Source organism: Falco cherrug, chromosome 5 (assembly GCF_023634085.1).
Source record: "Falco cherrug isolate bFalChe1 chromosome 5, bFalChe1.pri, whole genome shotgun sequence".
NCBI classification, from domain to species: domain Eukaryota; kingdom Metazoa; phylum Chordata; class Aves; order Falconiformes; family Falconidae; genus Falco; species Falco cherrug.
In genome coordinates this window covers 93557642-93581968 of record NC_073701.1, presented here as the reverse complement: position 1 = coordinate 93581968, position 24327 = coordinate 93557642, and the positions used below count along the sequence as shown (strand labels likewise).

Here is a 24327-nt window from a genome sequence, read left to right as displayed (position 1 = left end):
TCCCCTCGGTAATAACTTATTAAGAATTACGTTGCTCAGTGTAAACAGCCAAAACTTAAGTAAAGCAAATCTGAAAAATCCAGAAAAATGTCCACAAAGAAATGCTTCTTGGCATTCTTGAGGTTGTCTTTTGCATTACTTCAGTGAAATGAATTTGGGTTTCTTTCTCCCTGTGCAGCAAGAGTGCCAGAAGACCATGACTACCTGATGGTGGGACAGGTGAGGTTTTTAGTGTATCATCCGTAACTCAGGGCAGAGCCAGCAATATGTAGTCCATAACTGAAATGCAGAGCATGATTCCCTAAAACTAACACACAGAAACAGCAGTCCCGGCCATTCTTGACTTCAGCTAAAGAGTGGATTCATTTGCCACTTCTTGGTCAGTGGGTTAAATTTGGTCCTGAGGACTTTAATCGTTACTTTACTGTCAAAGATTGTTATTAGCCAAAGGTGATGGGAGCTGCAAGAATAAATAGCTTATTACTAATTTGTGTCATTGACATATGAACTCAGTGCTTTCCTTCTTTTTCACCCATGTGAACTCAAATTGCTGTTAGCCCACACGCCCCTATTTGCCATGTACCATGGCAGTTACTCTCTGGTGTCTGCCTCTCTCACAGCTGTGCCTTTCTCTGCAGCTAGCTTTCTTCCTCCTTCCCTGCTGCGGGACACCAGAGATGTGTCCATTGTACAGACGAGAAGGTGGGCCTTTGCCAGAAATTCATAATCCTCTTCTGCCAGTACTTAACCTCCATTCCAACCTTTTGTAATAACCTCCTAGTTTTCTACATTTCCCTTGCTTATACATATATATAGTACAAAAAACCCCTACCAACTTAACTATGTAGATTACACATTTTGCAAACTGATTCTGCAGAGCTGAACAAAAATGTTATTGTTAGCTTGTCTACTGTATGTCAGGGCAAGGACAGCTGCATTTCCATGCAGTGTGCTGACCCTGACTACCATCCAAGGACATACCACTGTTAGTAAAGGCAGCACTTAATCCCTGGAAGGTTTTACCAGGTTAAGTGGAGGATTTTTCATCCCTTGGAAAATGTAAATCAATGTGTGCTTTTGTTCAGCTGCCAGTTAGTTGAGGAAGTGACCAGTTTACATTATCAAGCCTGTAATTTGCAGAAGGCCAGACACGCTACGTACAGTCACCCTTCCTGGGCTGAAAATGTCCACCTCTAAATGCATAAGAGGAATGTACATATATAATACAAAGCTGGAAAATAACTGTTCTTACCATGATTATATGCATGTTAGATTTGTGAGTGGTAAGAAGTGTTGCTGTAATTAGTTTCAGTTTTGTTAGGAAGGTAACAAAGAACCGTTGAGAAACATTCCCTAGAGAATTAACATTTTGGAAGAAAAGTGATTTTTCTTACATTTTTTTTCTAGCTAAAGAAATAATTAGCTAGTACAGAAGGATGGATATTATTTTCTTATTGATGTATAGCAGTACAAATCTTTGAGCTCCAGACCTCTTGTAACACAGCTAAGACAGAGTCTCATACTACTACATTTTAATTTGTTCTGAATCAACATAAGTAAACATTGAGTATTTCTATCCATTTCATCTTAGTTAGGAAGGAAAGAAGGACCTAGATGCTTTGCTAATAAGTCAGATAAGACTAAACTCAAAACTGTTTTCAGATCTGACAAATTTTGGCAAATAATCTCTATTTTTAATTACGGATGGGATTAGGTCCGGAAGCACAAGCACAGTACAAAACAACCAACTTTCCTACTCAGCTGACTCATCTGAAACTATGGAACATGAACGGAAGCCTAAGAACATATCATCAGCCCATTTTTCTCAGTTCTGTTTTAAGTGATCTTTGAGAATCATAGTTAACCTCTGTTTCATGTGTTAATACCGTATTAAATTGCCTTATTGCTTTGTGATGTAGAGAAACTTTGGTGTTGATTTCTCTGATTCATTTCAAGAATGTTTTTTTCTTGTAAGCTTGAAAAAAGGATATTCCACTGAAATAAGTTGATTGCAAGGAGTTTCAGTAATTGAATCCCTAGATAGTTGTCTTTATGCTGGGAGGTTTTGTCCCACTTCTAATGGATTTTCAATGCTGAAACAGTTTCATTTAAAACTGTTGCCGTAAAACATGTTAGAATTTTCTAATTTTGTTGCAGGATTTTTTTTCCCCCAAAACCTTTTTAAAAGCTGAGGTTGAAGATAATATTATTACACTAAGAAATACTGTAAAATATATTCTGAGAAATTAGAAAGATTTCTACAAGATAGACCTGTTAAGACTATCATGCTGTCAGTCTGTTGCGGAGTGTTCACCAGTACTAAAACGACTGCATTTAAATACTATTATAAGTTACTGGGGTGTTTTTTCAGCGGGAAGAAAAATCCTTTGTCACCAAAATGTAAACCAAAGACCTATCTTCCACAAAGTTCAGAAGTCTGTGGCTATCCAACTGCACAGCAGTTCTGTCATCAGAGCAGCTTACCTAAACTCACCACCTGTTAAAGGGGGATGATGAACTTCTTGCTTCCTTTAATTGCACCCTCTATAAAACCGGTTTCATTTCACTCCCTGCTGTTCCCTGGTGTGGGGTCAGCAGGATGCAGACAGCACCCTTCTGTGCTGTGAATTGGGGTCTGGTGGGTGAGCAGTCTGCGGGGGCAGGGTGGGGGGGCAGGAAGGGTACCGAGGTGACACCCCCCAAGCCCAGGGCACACTCGCTCCAAGGACAGGCAGCCCCCCTAATTCAGCATTTGAGAACCAGAAGATGCTGGTGAGGGCTCCCAGCATAGGGCTCTACTCCATTGTCTGTGGAGGAAAGAGGGTTGATGACTTTGATGTTTATCAAGACGAGTGCTCTATAAATTCATGTTCCCAAAAATTTATGCACTACTATCATGATTTTGGGGTGCAGAGCGCAGGAATTTAGTTGGTGGTCCTAATCCACCAAGCTAATGCAGCTTCATAAGATACTATCTGTCAGCTGAGCTACGGTAGCAACGGGTGTGCTCTGGTCAGCCTGAGTTGCAAAGCAGTTTGGCTAGATAAGCATCTTCTGATACAAAAAGTTTTAAGGGTAGGACAAGCCTTACATGACTGTTTCTTGTAATTATTCATTCACACAGATCATCTTTTTTGACATACTTTGGAAAAATTTTGAAGTGTTCCCAAGATGTAGGACAAGTGGCTGGATCGTAAGAGCATAGATATTTCAGATCCAGGTGGGTAAGTATCTGAACTACCTCAGGCAAGATAAACCCAAAGTTTTGGTCCTCACAAACCAGTCACAGAAATGAAAAATTACCGTTATTGTAATATGACTATATGTAAAATGACAAACAAAATATGACAATAGGGAAGTCAGTGGCTTTGTTACATACTCTCATAATCTGGTCCTTAAAAGCTATCTCCTGGCTACATCATTGTTGCAGTGAAATTCATTGTTCTCTTTACACATCTTTGAAACTCTCATGTATCAATGACTATAAGATCAGAGTATGATCATCTTCAAGGAAGAGTTGGTAGCTCACTCTTCGCCAAGGTTGTAGAATGACCAAATCTGGACTTCTGCACACATTGTCAGGAATTTTGTCTGATTTTCTATTTTGAGGGATGTGGGGTGGGGGGGTGTGTGTGTCGCGCAGAATGTGCTCTTAATTTCCTGTATTCAGTTAATGCTGTGATCATGCTCAGGAAGGTCCTCCACTGAAGTCAGGGCAGGTACAACAAAATGAGAATTCTGGATTTGGCTTCATTGTCCAAATTCACAGTGTCTGGGAGATGAATAAGCCAGGCTGATACTTACAATGATGCGTAGCCATTCTCAGACAGTTTAGCATGATACGTTATTCCAAAATTCTTTTGAACATGCCAGCATTTGGACATTCATAAGGTTTTTAACAAAGAACTCTCTAAATGCATTTAAAACCATTTTAAGCCTTGTATCACTAACAAGAAGACCGGAAGAATTAAGTTGCTGTGACTTTGCATTAGTGGCCATGACAGCATACATTCAGTTCTGACATTTACTGTTATTCCCATGACACCCATAAATATTGCAGACAGCTAGCTGGCTGATCACACATTGCTTGGTTTAGCTGCTTCTATAATTTAGGAGGGGTTAAGTTAGCATTTGGAAAATAGAAACTTTTTTACATTTCATATTTATTACTTTGCAATCTTCAAAAGGAAAATCACCCCACACACACCATGTTCTGATCCATCCAGTGAAAAGTTCCTCAAGGACCAATAATTCCTGTTGTTGTTAGTCAGTTCTCTAATATTACAGATTAATGTGGAATATCTTTTTCTGACTCCTGTTTGTGGCCTTGCCCATATGATTTCCTTCACGATATTTTGGGATGTGTCATTTAATCATTCAAGGTCATCACAGACATTTTGCCTCCTGCAGCAGTGAATCCCACAGTTTACTTACACATGTTAAATATATTTCCCAATAATTGTAAAACATGCCGCTTCTTTCCTTTTCTTTCTCTCCATTCGCACTGCCAAATGTTACAGTAAAAAGACCTCTAAAGCTTATTTTTCCTGCTACCATTTCAGCTAGTCCCTGTTCTTAAAATCTTTGCTTTAGCAAAGCATTTCAAATACAACAGTAGCATTGAAGAATATAAAGATGTCATATGTTTGATTTTCCTCTGCTCATTTAAAAAATGTGTTATCTGTATTTTCTGTAATTTCTGGTGGAGGCTGGGCAGAAATCGATATTGCTATTTATGTTTGCTCCTACGGAGAGGTTCTGCCTACCCAGAGCACAGTAATTGTGCTCAGTAATTGAAGTATGGGATTATTTTAGGCTAATGTGTGTTTACTTACTCCAAGTTAAATTTCATCACTGCTACTTCTATTTCCGTCTGAAATATTTCTTAATCCTCCATAATTTTTCACCACCTCTGCTGAAGCACTTCTCCAATAGTATTACTGACTGCCCTGTTTCTGTCTTCTTCCTTCCGCACATCAAATGTCTTGGATTTTTTGGTGTTATCTTAGAAGTTTAATTTCTATCTAATGCAGATTTGGACCATTATATCAGATACTGAGCCAGAGTCGTGTGGCTTTTGTGATGAGCAGTCCTGTCTCACCAACCTGCAGGTTCTAGGAGTTGACAAGCATATTGATAGGGGCTTGACTGCTGGTTTTCCAGAAGGCTTTTGGCAAGGTCCTTCACCAAAGGCTCTTAAGGAAATTCAGACATTATAAGGAGGAAGGCAGTTGCATGGTTAAATAACTGGGTAAAAGACAGGGAACAGAAGATAAGGGTAAACGTTCAGTAAACGGTCAGAAGGCTGTTTTTCACCTTCATGAGCAACTTAGGAGTAGGTATCAATGACAGATGAGGTATCGATCTTTACAAATAATATGAAGTTATTCAGGATGGAGCAACTGTCAAGGACTGCAGAAGCTGCTAACAAAACTGAGTAACTGTTTAAATGTATTTTGCACCCAGTTATTAAATGTGTTGCTTTATTTGCCTCATCTCATAAAGACAGAGTGGGAAAAAGCTCATAGGAGAACAGCAAAGATCAGGGGTATGGACTATCTTCCATGTGAAGGAAGACTGTGCAGACCAGGACTCTTCAGCCCAGAAAAGCTCCAATATGTGACAGAGGCATATAAAAGCATAAATAGCCAGAGAAGTTTATTGTTTATTTTCTTTCCCTGTGGGACAAATAGGGTTCAGCCAATGAAGCTCGCAGGAAGCAAGTTCACACCGAACAAAACCGGGTGAATCTTTATACAATATGTAGTTAAACTGGTGGAAAGCCTTGCTGTAGGATGCTATGAATGATGGCCATTTACACGATCTCAAGAGGACACTGTGTAAAAGCCTGGACAGGAAATCCTGTTGAGCTATTAAATGCAAAGATTTTCCTGAATCCCTCTGGAGAGGTCCATAAGCTGCACATTCGTGGCAAGAGTGCATACCAGGAGGTGCCACTGGAGGCTTTGCATCCCCAGGCACCTGCTGGTGGCCACGACTGGCGACAGGACACAGGGTTAGACACCGTGCAGCCATTTCTTATGGTCTGCTCCCCTCAGGACACTTGGAACAGCTTCTCTTCTTAAGCGACAGCAGATGTTGTGCCTAACTGATGATATCCCAGTCAGCAAAGTTACAAAAAGACCCGTCAGCTGTATATTGAGGCCAAGAAAGTTCAGGCTGAGACACAGGTTTTAAACACGTAAGGTCATTTCTGTTTGGAAGCCTTAGTCCAGCCGCAGCACGCTCCTGCTCACTGAAAGCTTTGGAAGCAACTAAGATTTCCCTGTGGCTGCTGAGCTCAGCAGAACGGGAACAGTTTGCTCCTGCGGACTGTCCTTTCTTTTGCTAGCTGCATGCTTCCCAAATCCCTCCCTGCTAATGAGAGCCACAGAGAGGCCACCAGGACCCTTCTAGTTGTGAAGGAGAAGTTGAGTAATTGCTAGCTGCATGTGCCCCTCTCTCCGTACCCTTCCCAGCAGGTGCGCTGGCTCTTCCCTTGCTACGCAGCCCCTCCTCGCTTCCCCAGTTGCTGCATTGCTGCCCCTACCAGATCTTGGGAGCTCTCCTGATGTTGTAAACTGAAGGAGGGTGGCTATCCTCATTTCCCACTCTTGCTATTAATCCTACTCCTCTGTCCTTGTCGAGATACTATTTCCACCTTCGCCCTGCTGATCTCCCACCTTCCAGGGCCGATGTCGCCCATGCAGCCGCCCCTGCCAGGCACCACTGCCTGCACCTGCCTGTGGCTCCTGCTGCTCTCCGCAGACCTCACCTTGCCCCCTGCGGAACAGTGGGGCTTGCTGGGCGGCTTTGCCTCTTTGCTCTGTTTTCTTCTGCCTGAGCTCTAACCGTGGAATTGTTCCTTGCTTTGTGCTTAAGGTTAAGAAGCTGAACTAGTTCCCCAGGTGTTCCTTATTGAAAATGTCCCAAACCCAAAAGTAGTTAAGTATTTATATGCCCCTTGTTACTCCTGAAAGCGAAAGGAAAACACACTTTCCCTACCATTGTCCCTGTTTGACATTTGCCATAGCAAAATTTACAGAGGAGTTTGGTGTATGGCCCATTTGTGCATCATATTTTTAATTTGGAAACACAAGAAACCCAAAGCCTCATTGCCATGAAAAAGTAATGCTCAAATCTGTAAGAATATAAACTATACTTTATAAAACAAGCTCTGCTTTTCTCTCACAGCTCCCATCTCAGGTTGCTTTCACTTGGTCCTTAGTGATAAAATGGCACCATAAACTTGTTTTATGTCCTGCTCTGTAGTAAAGCACAGTGTAGTAGGTGGCAGACACAAGAAATTTATATTCTTAGTCACTTCACTGTGAAAGGTATTGATCACAAATGAGCGGTAGCCTCAACATGTCAAATTTATAAACAGCAGAGAAAATGGAGACGGACCAAAGTAAAGGTATGAAGAAAAGTTCAGTCTTTACCAGCCCCTGATGACTGATGGTGTGATTTGCCTCTGAGTGGTGGAAGGGAGTCAGAGAGGGTCTTAGACTTCCTCTTGTGCTATCCTCCTGCAGATGGCTGGGCTCGGGGCTGGTGGGTGTGCACGTGTTCTTCGCAGAACTCTGCAAGGGAATGCTGAGATGTGGTGCTAGAAGACATGAAGCTCGGTGCACGGCAAATGCTGTGTCTGCAGCTCACTGCTTGCAAGTCCCGATGCAGACGGAAGTGGAAGGGTGAATGATGCATCTGATACTGCAACTGTGACTAGCTGTGGCTTTGGAAAGAGCAGAAAACTAGTCATGCAGTAAGTGTGCCTGAAGCTTTGATCTCCCTATAAAATTATCACTTTTCTCCACTATTGAAATAGACGTACCACATATGCATTAAGCCAAATGGAAGAGAGCATTAGTTTTTGGACTGTCACCGTCTTTAAGCACCAGCAAGAAAAGAGGAATTTGTTTTCCTGCTTCAGATACTACAGATTCTGTGGGACGTTGACATTTTCTTACAAGCCGTCTGTGAACTTACTCAAGAGAAGGGCAAGCTAATGAGGCAAACATTGTTTGCCTTAAGTGTCTGTTTCTCCTGTGTGTCCGGGGGCTGTGACACAGTCCTGCAGACTTAAATGCAACCCCCAACAAACACTAACGATAAAAAAGGAAAGCAAACAGAAAAATCCCTTACCGTCTCAGAGATTTGCTTTTCCTTGCTCTTTCTTCTTACTTCCTCGGTGTTTTCCACATGAAATCCCGTGGCTTCACTGTCACACCATGGGCAAACAAGCAGGGCCGGTCTTTCACGTTCCTGCACTCAGCATGGTCCCCAAAGCTATTTTGATGGGTGGGCGGGAGGGGTGGGCTGAGCTTGGGTGGCCGCTCTGGCTTCCAGATGAAGCTGGATCTCCCTGGTACAAGAGGCAGTCGGCGGCTGCAGAGCCTGGACAACTGACAGACCACCCTAAGCCCCTAACCAGAGAGCTCCAGCCATGGGAGGGATAATAACAGACACCCAGTTGCCTCCCTCTGGAAAACTAAAGGAAGAGGAAAGGCTAGCGCAAAGTTTCTGGAGGTCATAATCTGGGGCATCCTGCTGTCAGTGGGAAGAATTAGTGGCTGCAGAAAAAAAGGATCAATGCAGAGGTCAAGAGTAATGTGGAGAGCTACACACACGGAGGGGAGAGGAGGGAGGGCAGACAGCCTGGAACGTGCCTGGGTCGCAGATGAGCATGAACCAGGTTTTGGTTCGGCCTTGTGGACATCAAGAAAATGATGTGGCCCTGTTGTATCCTGCACAGCGTGTTGTCGGTTTTGTGCGTTGCCTGTGCTGCACCTCTCTGGCCCTGGCTGAGTTAGTGCACAGGCAGAGACCCCCTCTCCTGTCTGGCACGCCACATCCAGCACAGCCCGGACACAGCCTGCCTGCTTCTGGTTCTGCAGAAGCTCGTCTCTTGCCTGTGTGAGACCCTCTTCGGAAAGCTGGCCACCAGAAAAGGCAGTTCTTCAGTACTGAGAATCCTTCCCCTACAGGTCAAAGAACTGTAATTTTGGATTCTCTGCTGTCCTGGGTCTGGCTGGGATGCAGTTTATTTTCTTCACAGCAGCCCACACAGCACTGTGTATTAGATTTCTGACCAAAACAGTGTTGATAACACACCAGATTTTTACCTAGGGCTGAACAGCGTCAACAACTTCTCTTTCTCACTTTGCCACAACCCACACAAGTAAGTTCAGGGTGGGCAAGAAGTCAGGAGGGTACACAGCTGCAAGAGAAAAGGTGGAGCGAGAAGCAGGGCAAAAAATCCTGAGATACCTGCAGTGCAAAAACCTGAGATACCTCACCCTTTTTAAACACATGAAATACTTCTATGCCTGTGCACACACTCATGTAATTAATCAGAATTTGTGCACGTGACCTTATCGTTAACTTGGCCAGCATGCTCAAGGCACTCTAAACAAAAAAGAAGTGTTTGTCAACACAAAGCGCATCAGGTAGTGTGGTCACACGAAAGAACAAGAATCTTCATATGCATCATATTTGCCAAAAAAACTGAAACACAACAAAACCCCAAACTTGCCTCCAGCTCTCAGGTCAATTTTTATCAGTAAGTTGTATTTGTAACATTCCTTATATGCATACCTTCCTTCATCCTCAGATGTTTCACTGGAAGTGCTATCATCCGGTACTTGACCATGATTGCCACTGGAAGAGCTCATCTGCTGATGAGCCCTCTGCTTTGAAGGCTGTCTTTTACTTTTGTTTGCAACTTTGGCATTCAGGGCAATTTTACTGCATTAAACAGAAAGAAAGAAAAAAATCACCAAGTGAGTAGGTTTGCAAAAAATATTTCTGTGAAACAGATATACTTAAGATGATGTCCAGAAACAACTGAGACAACAAATATCTATGATAAAATCACAGACCTGACTGCAATGATCATGAAAGATACCCAAGTATTTAAAATCCTTGCCCTAGGAGTCAGGGGGACACATGGAATCTGAGCTAGATCCAGGTTAAGCTGGACTATATCCAAATAGCCACAGTACAGAAAGCATCTAGAGCAGAGAGGTTCTTCATCTTTGAAGAACAGACAGGAAAAAACTCCTGCTTAGGTTTACATTAAAATATGTGTGCCTTCTTTAGACTTTTGAGATTGGTTTGATACTATCATCTTTTCCTGACAAAGGGCATATTAACTTAATGAAAACACCAACTGCACAGAGATCACTAAAATCACCTAAAAAAGGGAGTAGTAGCAAACCGCAAGTTCCTACTTTTCTTTTCTAGGTGGCCATTTCCTACAAAAATAACTGCTTTTTCTAGTCTTCAGTTCTGGTTTTGAAGATGCATTTTGCCTCAGTATTGACAAGGAAATCACAGGAATTTGGGTGGGGGTTTACTTTTTTTTTCCCCTTTTCTTTTTTTAGAGCAGGCAATAAATTTGAACCTCCATCATGCACTTCGTGTTTTCTAAAAAGAAATTTTCTTCATTTTTTGAGAAGCAGTGGACTACTCACTATGGCTTTCACCACTGAGGAAACTACTTCAACTACTACAGTATTAGAAAACCTAAGACACTTACATAGTACTACAAATAAGAATTAGAGATTATTTCCTTAGCTTACCATTTCATTGGCATTTTAATCAATTTTGAGCTCTCCCCAGATGAAAAACTCTTTTTGTCTTTTTCTTCTATCGTGTTTTCATTCTCCATTTTCAAACAGTCATTCTTCCTTACAGTAATCTTTTGTTTCATTTGCCGATTAGTGATGTTATTTAATTTATCCACACATTCCTGTTTTGCCACGGCCTGCACTTTTGAACATCTTTGTTTGCTTTTTTCGTTCTCAACCTATAAAAACAAAGTTAAGCTTCATGTATTTCTAGAAGACAGAAACTCCACATCCAAGATTGATTAATTCAGGGTTTACCCCTGAAATAATCTAAAATGAAATATTTTTTTTAATTCATAGAGAAGCATTTTCACAAAATTACACTACAAAATGTATTACGCCATTGAAAGTACTTTGAATTCACTCATGATGCAAGACATAACAAAAATACAGCCCTTAGAAAGAAAACAGTATCTTAAAACATGAACAACAAAAAAAGTGAAAGCATTACTGATGGACAAAGAGTTAGGAGGACTGCACAATGTTAGTTGTAACACCACCAGAAAAAAATCAAGTGGAACTGTGCTGGGCTACTGCTCCCTGAACAAGGGGAGGAAAGAAAAAAAGATCCCAAACCCACAAACACAACTGGTTTCACAGGAAAGAGGAATTTTAGTGAAAGGCAATGAAGACACACCATGCAGATATCACAGCACATGAATTATTAGTCAAGACCCTGTTCAGAAGCTATTTTCATTCTTTGATTCAGAATCAGAACCGATAGAATTGTATGGATTTCTTTTTAAGGGAATGAAGTGATAACTACTTGCACTGGAACCGAATGCCACCTACTGTTAAACTGGAACAATAATGCATTCCGTTTTCCAAAAATGGGGAAAAAGACAACTCTCCACTGCCCTCTTTATTCACCAGTCACCTATTTCCATTAGAACAAAACCCGGTTTGTAGGAAGCATCTTCCCTTCATGAGGAATAGCTCAAGTGAAGAGGAAATATTCTGCCTGGCTCCAGAAGGCTGCGGGTCTCCCCAGGCTCTTTTACACACGCTCCATCGCTGCTATTGCTTCAGCAGCGGTTTTACCTCCCAACAGAGACCTCCTTAAAAACATGTTCTGACTTTCCTGAACAGTGGATTGTATCTCACAGTTTCATTGATTTGGACAGCAGAATCCTGCAGTTTCCATTGAAGCTAACGAAGACTGTGTGCTTTCAAAACCAAGCACGTTCAGCACCTCCATCATAACTCTGAATTAGAGCTATTGCCTAAACCACTACATGCTGCACACGCTGCCCGTGCCCGCCCTGGCTAGCCCAGCCCTGTTTTACCGATTCATCCAGGCACTTGCATCAGTGCGTCTGACTTGGTGAATTTACACATGAGAAACCAGGCATTTCTGACCAACACCCATGCTCTTTAACTGCACTGGTTATTTTTAAATTGATGACACATTACTAATAGTCAAAATCACATACACCACAGATTTTCCCTGAATTTCTTCATAGAATCACCTGTGATTGCTGTTGTCAAATAACATGACTGCTTCTTTCTTTACCTGCAGAAAGCTTGGCACAACACGTACAATACTGCACAACATACAGCTCCATCTGACAGTCAGACCAGAATGACCTTCCTGCAGTGCAGGCGGGCTGCATATCTCCAGTAGCACCCACAGCCCCAGCCTGCACTGCCTTAGAGACAGCAAAGATCCGCGCTGACGAGAAACGCTCTCATGCACATGGCATTTCACCTTGTCCACGGATTTGAAACACGGGTTGCTTTGCGAAATTTAATTTTATAGTTTCGTTCCAAGGCAAAACAGACTGTCCAACAACTTTTGACTTACACTAAAAACCATAAATATCCACCTTCCATATGAACGGGTACATGCCAGGATATGTACTGCTGATGAATTTTTTCGCATGTTGCTGGGGAGCAATACCTGCACGTGTTCATCTTTTTGTCCATCTCTACTGGGATTCCTTCTAGCTGGGTACGTTGCATCTCAGGGTTGTATGGAGGGGATTACCTCCAAGCAGCGGGACAGATCACCAGCCACCCCTGTCGCTCCTAAACTGCCTCTGCTGAGCATCTCAGTGCGTCCCAGAGTGGTGGCTTGCTCAAGAAGAGGTGGCCTGTGATGGCTCCTCTCCAGTGCACATGCCCACAGGACCACCGAGCAAAGGACTATCCCACACCATCCTTCCCCACTTTGAGAAAGAAAGCACGTACGCATCTATGGCTAATCTCCCTTCTGAAGCAGTACAGCTCAGCTGAGACCTCAGACTGCTTTTCTGCAGCACCTGGGATTCTTACCAACACTGTCTCCATGAACTCTACCCGGACTCAGTTTTGTGCAGAGGAGGTGTTTACTGCCGCATGCACAAGAGCAACGGCAAGGGCAGGCAGCGCAGCGATGTCCTGTTACCGAACGTGCTGCTCTGGGACTCCCAAACAGGCGGTCAGTTAGATCCCTGGCAAAGTTCTCCAGCAAAGCCACCCGTGATTTGTATCCACCTCAGCTGTACAAACACGGTGTAAACAGAAGCAGAGCGGCTCTTTACCTCCAGCACTGTATGTCCCTTTCCTTCCCATGTCACCACCACCTGTAAAAGCGCTCACGGAAATGAGCAAACCCCACCCGCCAGAAAGAGGCAGGGCTTTCAAAGGAAAGGAGGGTATTCAATGGGAAGCTGCAGATGTGCCCTGCCTGGAGAAGGCACCACTGGCAACCCCTCCTCTGTGAGAGCTGGGGAGATGCAGAGGGGGCAGGAAGGCAGGCGTCCGGGAGTAACTAGAAGCCCTGGTTTGCTACTGCTGCAGTAGCCCTGGCTGTGGGGACAATAGAGCTCGCCATGAAATGACGATCAACCAAAATATTTCAGAGGGGCACAGCAGGGAGCACAAGCTGCTGGGCAGCAAAGGGCTGTGCTCAGCTTCTCTGCGGCAGGTTGCCATAGGCAAGGTGAACACGAAGCACAGGGAGGATCTGCAGTTCTACCTGCCTTGCAGGGGCTTGGCCTGAGCTCCCCCTTTGCAAACCAAGTCACCCTCCCACCACACGGCACAATCTCTGCTTAATGTATGTCCCAGCAACTGGGGTACCACATGCAGAGAAATCTGAGAGGTCCCCCCTGGTCACAGCTCTAGTCATCAGTGGTTCCAACAGCGTCTGATGCTCAGGGTGTCCCCTGCGCCAGTGGTCCTCCCTCCAGGCGCCCCTCCTCCTCTCCATTTGCCCCGGAGTAGACGAACTCAACATAACACCCATTCTGGGGAGATTTAAGCCCCGAAGAGCTCAGAACTGGCTGAAGCCAGCACAAAAGCCTATCTTCTCTCTGAGAGTTGCAATGTCCTTACACCCTCCCTGTCCTTCCCCTCTAGATCAGAAACCAAACAGGGGAAGCGGTGCACGCAGATACACAGAGAATACTGAATGGGACACACTGGCTCCTCTTCCAACTCCTTTATTGTCTCAAAGGTGTTTTCATTCTGTTGGAGGAAAAAGAGAGAAATATGTAGAGTCCCCAGGTTTATCCCTAGTAAGCACTTTCACATGTTCATTTAGTAAAGCAGATTAGATTGATTCCTCAGATATTTTTTTTTGGGGGGGGGATTATAATGAACTCATTCAGTTTTTAAATCAGGCTTAGGAGCCGTGACTCACTGGCTGCGAATACATGTACACACATGCGTGTACAGGACAGCACAGAATACTCTATTTACTCATATGGGTCTGAAAAGACATTTTTTTTTCTATCATTTTTTGTTCTGTGCATCATTTATGGCTGGACTGCATGGACAAGATGGTTTTCTTAATTCTGTGAAAACACTTGCATCTATTGACGCCTGCACCTCTAAACATAGTGATATGGTCATACAGCCAAATTTGCAAAGCCGGTAACTGTTCTTACACCATTCTGGGCATAGCAGACACACCCATAGAAACACCCCTAATGGTCATGCCTATTTACACATTTATTTCTGCTATTTCATCATCTGTAAAGAACAAGTGCTCCTTTCCTCGACCTGTTTCAGAAGAAATCTGAATATTTAAGGAATTAAAAACAGATGAGTCGGCCAAAGGAAAATTTAAACATACTTACTTTAACAATGCCAAGGTGTTATTACTAAAATGCAAGCACTTTGACAGCAGGTATCTTATGAGCGCTGTGCAAAGTGACAGAGAAAAGCCTCAAGAAAAATCTACCAGAGTTTGGGTTAATACACTAAATCCCAGCACAATGGTTCAAGGGTAAGGGCACTTTAAAACAGAATGTGTCCTGAATCATGTTAGGAAGAAGACAAAGAACATATCCTGCTGGGAAGATCATTAATGATTAGGAAAACTTGACCAGGCTACTATAAATTTGTCCCAGGTTAGAAAAAGCCAAGAATCTTTTAAAGGACACTACAAAAAAATAACATTTAAGACAAAAGGCAGCGTAGTAACAAATGGAATTAAAAGGAGTCCTAGAAAGTAAATCTTTCAGTAATAAGCAAACAAAGCTAATAACAATCTAGGGCATAGAAAAGATTAGTTCAGCAGCAGGATGCACAGCAGATAGGAGAGCAAATTAGTTCTGTTTTACCAAAACGTAAATGGAGGGGGGAAAAAAAATTCAGAACTTAAGTGTTTCTCTTTATTTTTCCTGCATCTAATTTTTAACTGTTAAGAGAAATAACACAAAAGCTTTATTTTTGCTAATGCCAGGCAACGGGAATCTGGAATTTAAATTAATCCTTCACACACTGCCATTTGGGGATCATTTCTACCAGATCCAACAAGGATACAAGGGATAGGACAAGAGGAAATGGCCCCAAGTTGCCCCAGGGGGGTTTTAGATTGGACATTAGGAAAAAATTCTTCACTGAAAGGGTTGTCAAGGACTGGAACCAGCTGCCCAGGCAAGTTTCAGGGTGGCCTCACCATCCCTGGAGGCATTTCAAATATATGTAGATGTGGTGCTCAGGGACACAGTTTAGTGGTGGACTTGGCAGTGTTAGGTTAATGCTTGGACTCAATGATCTTAAAGGACTTTTCCAACCTAAATGATTCTATGATTCTACACTGTTCAAAATTACCTACAGTCTTCCGTCAAAAAACAGGGTTTATACTGCTGTTTCAATTGTACTGGTTATCAGGTAATCCAGCCTCGTAGCACTCTTTAATTTAAAGTTTACAAGCACCAAGATATCCCCCAGTGACTGCACTTTAGCTAGTTTGATATTAAGCTATACATTTTTCTTAACGTGATTAGCAGCATATCTCAAGCTATGTTTGAACATATTCTTAGGTGAATGGGAGATACTATCAGCTTTTCATTAGACAGAACATGTGAGTATTTTAAAAAGCCAAACTCCAACAGAATACACAGCACAAGCATGTGTTTCTGCCAAGGTATTTTCTATTAAGCAAATCAAATGCACATGTTCATTCTCTCCCTCTTCTGTCCATACTTAAAATCCAGGCAAATTTGCAGAACAGCGCAAAGAGCAAGGTGTTAGAACTTAGAGAGAAGACCCACAACTTCTCTCGCACATGCTCTTCTGCTACCTGTAGCTACGTGCTTACCTTTGCACTCACATTTGTTACACAACACACTTTGGTGCCCGGGAATTTGATTGATTTAGATTCGCCCTGACAGAAGCAAACCTTTTTTTTTAACCGTTTGACCTTGTTTCACTTCTAACTGGAAGATCAGTCCTGCCAGGAAGGAGAGGTGAAACCTCACGACAGCTAGAGGGTGAATAATCTCTCTTCAAACTTTAAAACTCTGTGTATGAAGTTTCCTTTACAATTTGTACTCCACCTGGCTATTAAAAATGTATGAAAAGCACAGCAAGAAATCAAGCCGACCGTTAGTACAGAAGGTGCCAGCAGTTCCTCCTCGTTTCGCGAAAATCCAGCCCTCACCCTGAGGCTGCGGGACCAAATCCTGTGCAGCTGGAAGCGGCAGCGAGCCCTGGCCCCGGGGAAGGGCAGCTCAGCACCCTGCAAGGACGAGGCGCATCGCTCCGCTCCCCGCCACCCCGGGATGCCACACAGCCCCGACGCCGGGCAGCGGCGGCAGCACGGGCTCGCTGACGGTAACGGCGACCCTCCTGCCTCCCCCGAACGCGTAACGAGAGGCGAAAGCACCGTCCGGGCCGGCGGCCAAAGCACCTGGAGCCGCATCTCCCACCCCGGCAGGCCCGCCACCCGCCGGGCCGCCACCCCCCTCGCACCCAGACGGGGGGCGAGCCCCGGGAAGGGCCGCTGTCGCACCGGGACGTCGTGCAGCCCCTCCGAGCACCGAGGCCGGCCGGGGCTGGCAGCGACCGTCTCCTCGGGACCTGATGCTGCCGTCCAACGGCCGGATCCCATCGCCCGACGTGCAACGGATCGAGCACCTGCACGGCCGAGGGACCAGCTACGCGTGTCTGCGGGGACGGGAGCTGGGGGGCAAACCCACAAAGCTAGCACAGCTCTTTGCAACAGGAAAATACTTTATACACCTGGAAAAACCGTTTACAATGACCTTTAGTCACACTTAATCCTCACTGGGTCTTACGAGCCTCGTCCCCATTTAAAGGCACAGCGGTCTTTACTTTCACTCAAGTGTTCATGCACAGTTCAAGTAATTTCTGTTTGGTCTCATTACCCAATTGGTTCTCCCTGAGCTTACCTTATGCCCCAGCTTGACCCATGGCGTCTGTTCCCTCTCCCGAGGCCGTGTGCTGCCAAGCGCCTGCAACACACGCTGTCCTCCGGACCCTCTGCTGTGCTTCGCTGCAGGCCCTCACATCTTTTCTCTACGTCGCCACTTAAGGCGCAGAGCTGCCTTCTGCTGACCACCTACGTGCAAGCCGTCGGTCCGCAACGCTTCCCGGGGCGCCGGGGGCTGCCTGCGGCGCGGCGCGGCGCGGTGCGGGGCCGGGGGCGGCTCTGCGGGGGCTGCCTGCGGCTGAGGCGGAGCCGCGAGTGCGGAGCCGCGGCGCAGCCCCCGGGTTCGCCCCCTGCGCAGGGCTGCCCGCTCCCTTCCCTGCGCGCTCCCCGGCGCTCGCCGCCTCGCTCCGGCCTCTCCCGGAGAAGGGGTCCGCTCTCCGGCTGGCCAACGCCTGCCCCGAGCCGGGCACGGCCAGCGCCGCCGTCGCAGGAGCGTGTCGGGGCGAGGGGCGGCGGCGAAACGTCTCGAACCTCGGCAGCGACAGCCCCGACCGCGCGGAGACCCAGCAGTGAGCCCGGGCCCCCCACGGGAGGCGGCTCCGGCTGACCGGCACCTTCACGCCGCACTCGCGGCCTCTGCCGCGGTCGTGCCCGTCCTCCGCAGCCGCTCGGGGGGCGCCCGTCACCCGCAGCTCCCCCGGCTCGCCCGCGCCGCTCCCGCAGCCGCCCCCGGGCAGGGCGGGGGGGGACGGCGGAGCCCTCCCCGGCTGCCGTGCGGGGTCTGCGGCCCGGGCACAGCGGCCCCGCCGGCGCACCCCGCAGCGAGCGCACCGCGGCGCCGGGGGGCGGCCACCGGCTCCAGCCGCCAGCTGTCCCTGACGGAGGGGCGGGCGGGGTCGCTCCAGCCCGCGGCACCGGTGCCGGACCGCCCGCCGGCCGGGAGGGGTGTCCCCCCCCGCCCCGGGTGGCCCCGCGCCCCCCGAGCCGCCCCCCTCTCGCAGCCCGGGCTGCTGCCGAGCTCCGCTGCCGAGAGCCCGAGGGAGATCGCTGCCCCCCGGGCCCCGGTGCCCACCCGGCGCTGGAAAAGCGCAGCCCCCTGCGGCGGGCTTACAGGCACCAGGGGCTGGGGGCTGCCTCTGCCTGCCTGTGCGGGTGTGTACACCGCATAACCCAGCGCTGACCCTAACTGCATGCACACGTGTGTGTGGCGGGCATGCCCGCTCGGCACGCGTGTGCCCACTGGAACACACTTTCTTGGCCGCAGCCGGGGCGCGGGGCTGCAGCAGCCTCCCCTCTCTCCTGGGCTGATACCTCTGGGAGGACAGATTTGCCTCCAACAACGAACATTAAAGGTAATGCTGCGGAGAGGCAAAACAGTTCACTGACTTACACCCAAGCTGGTATTTCTACTGCAAATGCCTACTCTGTTTAAATCATTTCATTACATCATACTGACGTGCGGAATTAGACTCTATAACTCGAAAGTTATAAAGTAGGTATGTTTATTGAGCACAGATGCACGGGGGATCGCTCCTCCACAAGCGTGCATGCCTGAAGTGACGAACCATCTCACAGTTCGTTACCTAAACCCGCTTACTCTCACTTAGTATGTTAATTAGCTTATCAGTCCGTTGCCTGGAATGTGGTGGTCTTGCAGGTTTGTAGGTGATTCAGTGAACCTTTTTTACCTTCTTGTTTCTGCGCAGACTCTCTTCCTCGATAGACTAATGAGCATGATTCAAATTCCTTGTTTAGGTAGCGTTATATACACAACAGAAACTTAGGACCAGATGGCCCTTATAACAAATCCAAGGACCTTGTGTCTAGTACATCCGTGGTGCTGACACTTAAGGGTCTTGGTGTATTCATCATGTTGACAATAAGGGTCCCTGAACACCTCCCAGCTTTGAATAATTATATATAAGCACATCATTTTCTAAAAAAGTAGTATACCATTCATCACTCATTGTACGTAGCTCATTATTCAATCCCCCCTGTTCTAAAAACTATCATTATGCTCTCTGATCATTATGCTTTCTGATCATTCTTCGGCAGCACCAAACAGAACATTGAAGTAATAAGGAGTATGTAATTGCCAATCTATTCCCAATACTGTACTCACTTGTTGTACTATTTTGGCACAAAAGTGTGAGTCTCTATTGGAAGAGATTGTTGCCGGAACCCCAAAGCGGGGGATAATTTCATTTAACAATCCCTTCGTTACCTCTCTTGCTTTATTTGTTCGACAAGGAAAGGTTTTTGGCCAGCCTGAAAACATATCAGACATAACTAATAAATATTGGTACCCCCCTTTTCTTGGGAGTTCGGAAAATCATCTTGCCACTGTTGTCCTGGATAATTTCCTCTACTAATGTTCCCTAGTTTTATTTTATTTGCTGTATTGGGATTATTGTGTAAACACATTTCACATTGTTGAGTCACCTGTTTTATTACAGTATACAAGTTTCCCCCAATCAATTTCTGATTTAGACTTTCATATAAAGTATCAGCTCCCCAATGCGTCTTATTAATAATAGGGCTGTGGTCAATATTAAATTGGATGGTACCACTATACGACCATCCCTTAAATAAGTCCACTTATTTATTTTTATTTTATCATTCATGTCCTGAATTACCTTTAAGTTTTCTTTAGAATAGTTTGGCTCCTGATCTGTACTTTCAGTTTGGATTTTATCATCTGGTATTAAGGATAATTCCTCCTTTCCTACCTCCTCTGTTACTTGTCTGGCCTCATGGTTGACCAGGCGGTTTCCAATTTCCAAATCAGTGCCTCAATGGGCCATCTTATGTTCTTCCTTCCTGGATGACCCTCTTATACCAGCGAGGGCCATTCCTCACATCAAGGTCTGGCATGGCACATGTTCCCACCACTCGGCACCTACTGGCTTGCAGCCAACAGCAGAATTCAAGATTCTTCTTGGTGGCAAACACAGAGGCCAACCCAGTCTTGCCCTTGACTACGGTAGGAGGCACTTGACCAACCTTATTCCTTGTACTTTGTTGTCAATGCAGAGTTTCATCTGCGCATCCCATAACAAGTCGCTGCCATGGCAAAACACACAGATTTACATTGGTAGTAGAACCACTACACAGTGCGTTTTATTTCAGTTTTTGTGCCAATATCCCCCACAGCCCTGCTGACCACGGGATATTGTTTTTATCTGAACTGGGCAAGCCTCCCCCTTATCATTTTTACTGTAACAGGTAAAGCATTTTTCACCTTTCCTGGAATTTATTTTCAGATACACCTGGTTAAAAATTTCTTTTACTTCAGGGAGGTCCTCTTTTCCTCTTTTCTGTTGAATTGAAGATAAACTCAATATTTCAATTACTTGATCATTTTTAACTTTTAGTTTCATTTCTCCTTCTTTAAACGCCTAGATGTTCTAATAAATCTCATCCCAACAAAGATTTTGGTGAATTTGGCATTATTTGTTTTCTTAGTTTGTACTTTAAAGGTTTCAGGATGTTTTCCTGGTGGCCAGCAGCTCCCACAACTGTAACAAATTATTTTTTTTTACTGAAGTTTAACAAATAAGTTGGTTTTGTATTCACTAAAATTCCACCTCATACCCATTCCCTGCCCTAGAGGGGCCGTTACCGGTCCCGTTGTACTGCAAATGCTGCAGCAATTGGGGTGACATTGTCAGGTCCTTCTGCTCAATTGTCAGCAACAGCAACCCCCTCCTCCTCACCACCAGAAGGGTTCGGGGCAGGAGATGCTCTTCCTGCTCTGCAGGTTACACAGGCCTGCCTCTGCAGCAGCACTTCTGTTTTAACTCTTTCTTACCCTGAATGCAAATCTGCTACTTGTTGCTCTGTGTTCTTACATATCACGCCTTCGCAGGCAAACAGCAAACACCCTGCCATGCGTCCCAGCATGATTCAGTCGCACCTTCGAGGGGGTACGGGGGTTTGTACAAACTCACCCCAATACTTCAACACTTTCACAAGGTCTTTGATTCTCCACCACCCCCACCCCCCCGCCTCAGGTTTTACATACATTAGTACAAGTTTTTATCTTAACAACGTGTTTCATTCTGGTTGCTCCACAGAAGGAACCACAACCTGGGCTTTTTAATACAAAAATTTCAACAAGAACATCTTTCTAGTTTAGGTCTCAGGTGTTTTTCCTTATCCTTTTCTAGAGCCATAATCAAAGATCAGGTGATGTTAATCCCGCACTCTTTCTAGTGCTAGTACCATAGGATCCCGAGGGGGTACTAATCCACAGTCCTTTTGCCACTCGGGTTTGTCCCGGAGGACGAAGAACATGTCTGCATATGATACTTCGTCCCATTTTCCCTCTCTCCTCAGAAACAACATTAATTGCAGGAGAGTGTTGTAATCTAACGTTCCTCCCTCCTGAGGCCATTTCGCATCACTCTCCAATTTATACAAAGGCCACCACTGATTACAATATTTAATCAACTTCCTTCTATTTTCGGTACCACCCTGTCCTACAATATCCCTCCAATGTTTTAATATACAACCCAAGGGCGATTTTTCACAGGGCTTACTTCTTCCATTTCCCATTTTGCAATTTTAATTACTTTGTTTTTCTCCGGCCGCCTTAGCCACCCAAGGTCGGAAACGTGGATAGAGCTCCTTACTTGTTTTGCACTCAAACACGTGTCTCAACCACTCTTGCACTCACACTCAGTCAAAATAACTAAGCTATACACGGAAAATCAAAATGTGCATCTCAATCACACCATTCACACTCTCCGGGCAGCCCTCAGTCACACAAGCAGTATGTTATACGGTACCGTGCACTTACGTACAACTTTTAGGAACACTGACAGTTCCCAAAGTATGCATTTCAATGAACAATTGCCAAAAAACAAACAACAAGCAAAAAACCAAATTTTTCCTGGTCTTATGCAGAGTTTAAAGTTTTCCGCTATTTGCCTAGAATTACCAGAATATTATTATTTTTCAACATACATTTCATAACTCCGAGTTTTGAACATATACAATCACAATCGATGTCCATTGTCCCCATTTCACACTATTTCTCCATATCAATACCTCAAAGCATTATTTTCCTGAAGCCAAATCACGACCAAACACACGCAAAAACTACGCTGACCTTAACGCCGAGCGGCTCTGCCTCCCGGTAGGCAAGCTGTAGCGCTCAGGGCTGTGCCCCCCCGACCCCAGACCGCGCGGTGCCCCCCGAAAGCCGGGCCGCAGGCAGGAGCCGCCCCGGGGCCAGCAGCCGTCGGCAGGCGGGCAGGAGCCTCCCTGCCTGCAGAGAAGGGCTGGGGCTCGGCCCGCTCAGCGCCTCGGGGGGCAGCCAGGGCAGGGGGAGCTGAGCCCCACCGGCGTGTGAATACGGAGCCTGCTGCAGGGGCCTGCGAGCTGCTGGAAGAAAACAGGCTGCTGAAGGGGTAAGGCTCAAGGACACCAGGGTACAATCACTGTGGTAGGGGGAGATCCCGACCTCCTACTCAAATGGGCCCCCTGAAGAGAGTGAATCTCCCCGCTCGGGGAGCACGGGGAGTAAATTTAAAATGAACTCTACCTTTAAATTGAAGCAAGAATGCAACTAACCAATATTTAGCTCGTAGGTGTAGACTTTGGGCAGAACTAACCAACTTCACTGTGTAAATATGTATCGTGAGTAAAACTACGTGTGCAAGTCAGGAGGAGCGACCCCCCTTGCACCCGGCACCGCAATAAACACCCCCGCTTTATAACTTACCCTGGGTTACGGAGTTTAATTCCGCACGTCAGACGGAATAAGCAGCCTTTTTACTAAGCAGTTAGTTCTTCACCTACCATTTCCCCAGCTATTCCCTCACCTGAATACGCTCAAACATCGACCTGTAATAAAACTTCTGCAGAGCCTCTGTGCCTGCTCTGCAGCCTCAGGATTTCAGGCAGGGAGAGCAGTTTGCTGCCGCTCCTCTCCTGCCCCTCCAGATGCCTTTGATCCTGTGCTCACTGCCTGCTGCCCGGGGGGGATGGGGGCGGGGGCGGGGGGGTGGTGATGGCTCACTCCCACCCATTGCCCTGCAGGACAGAGAAATCCACCGCATTACAGACAGGGTCGGCCCGGCAAGTCTCTCCCTCCTCTTTCATGAGGTCAAGGGTATCGTATAGGAAGTTTTCACTGTATTAACATTTCTCTTAATACAGGAGATAGGACTTCAGTAAGTTCCATGCTACTGCCAATAGTGTTGCACTGCAATTAATTTGAGAGAAATCTCAAATAATATCCTGCAGTAGGAGAGAAATTATTTTAAAATTTGTTTTGATTATGCTCAACTTACTTGTTCAAGATTTTGTCAGCAAGCAAGCATTGCTGTTTTTCAGTCTTTGACAAAGTGGAGCTCTCCCATTACCATTCCTCTGTCAGAACTCCAAGCAAGGATTACAAAGTTCGGGAGAGAAAAAATCCTTTAATAGACTGAACTGACAGGATTTTTTTGTGTGTATGTTTTCTCTTAAAATATAGATATACAGTGAATGCCTGATGAAAAGGTATATAATAAAAGGATTACCAAAGTTAGCATGACATTCAAAAAACAATCAAACTCTTTTCTCTTTCTCTAAGCATTAGTTCATATAGTAGCAGTACTTTGAATAAAAATGAATCTTGACAATAGTCATACTATAAACAGTGGAAATGTTTATTATTTTTCTTGTGCTCACTGGAATCCGTATATAATACAAAACACTAACAGTCAGACCACAGAGGATGCCATTATGATTTGACATAATGAGTAACTGCTTTATCTGTCTTTGTCCAGGCGTTACTGTACAATACAAAATTTGCATGTGAGTCCAAAGAACAGCAGACGTTGATGTTGGGATGCTGCATATTCAGTTGTTCCACTTCAATAATGAGCTAAGTGGATGCCAGGAAGAATTTCTCCGGATAAAACCTTAAATTTACCAGAGGAGGGACCTAATTTGGCAGACTTTTAGTTACCATGCCTTATCCTTTGGTTTTTCCTGTGTTCCCAAAGCCTTGCTGATGTTACAGATTTTTTGTACTTGAACATGACTGTGAGCAAGAGTTGGCCATCAGGCCACAAATCAATAGGCAGTACTAATCAG

General features: G+C 45.5%; 1 long non-coding RNA gene across 1 annotated transcript; it reads right to left on the bottom strand.

The window, feature by feature from the left end:
- Positions 1-9601: 9601 nt before the first annotated feature.
- On the bottom strand, positions 9602-17781 carry LOC129736173 (uncharacterized). Its single transcript, XR_008732445.1, has 3 exons — positions 17258-17781; positions 10584-10810; positions 9602-9747 (listed from the first exon to the last, which is right to left on the bottom strand). It is a non-coding gene; the product is annotated as an uncharacterized LOC129736173 (long non-coding RNA).
- Between the last annotated feature and the right edge of the window lie 6546 nt (positions 17782-24327).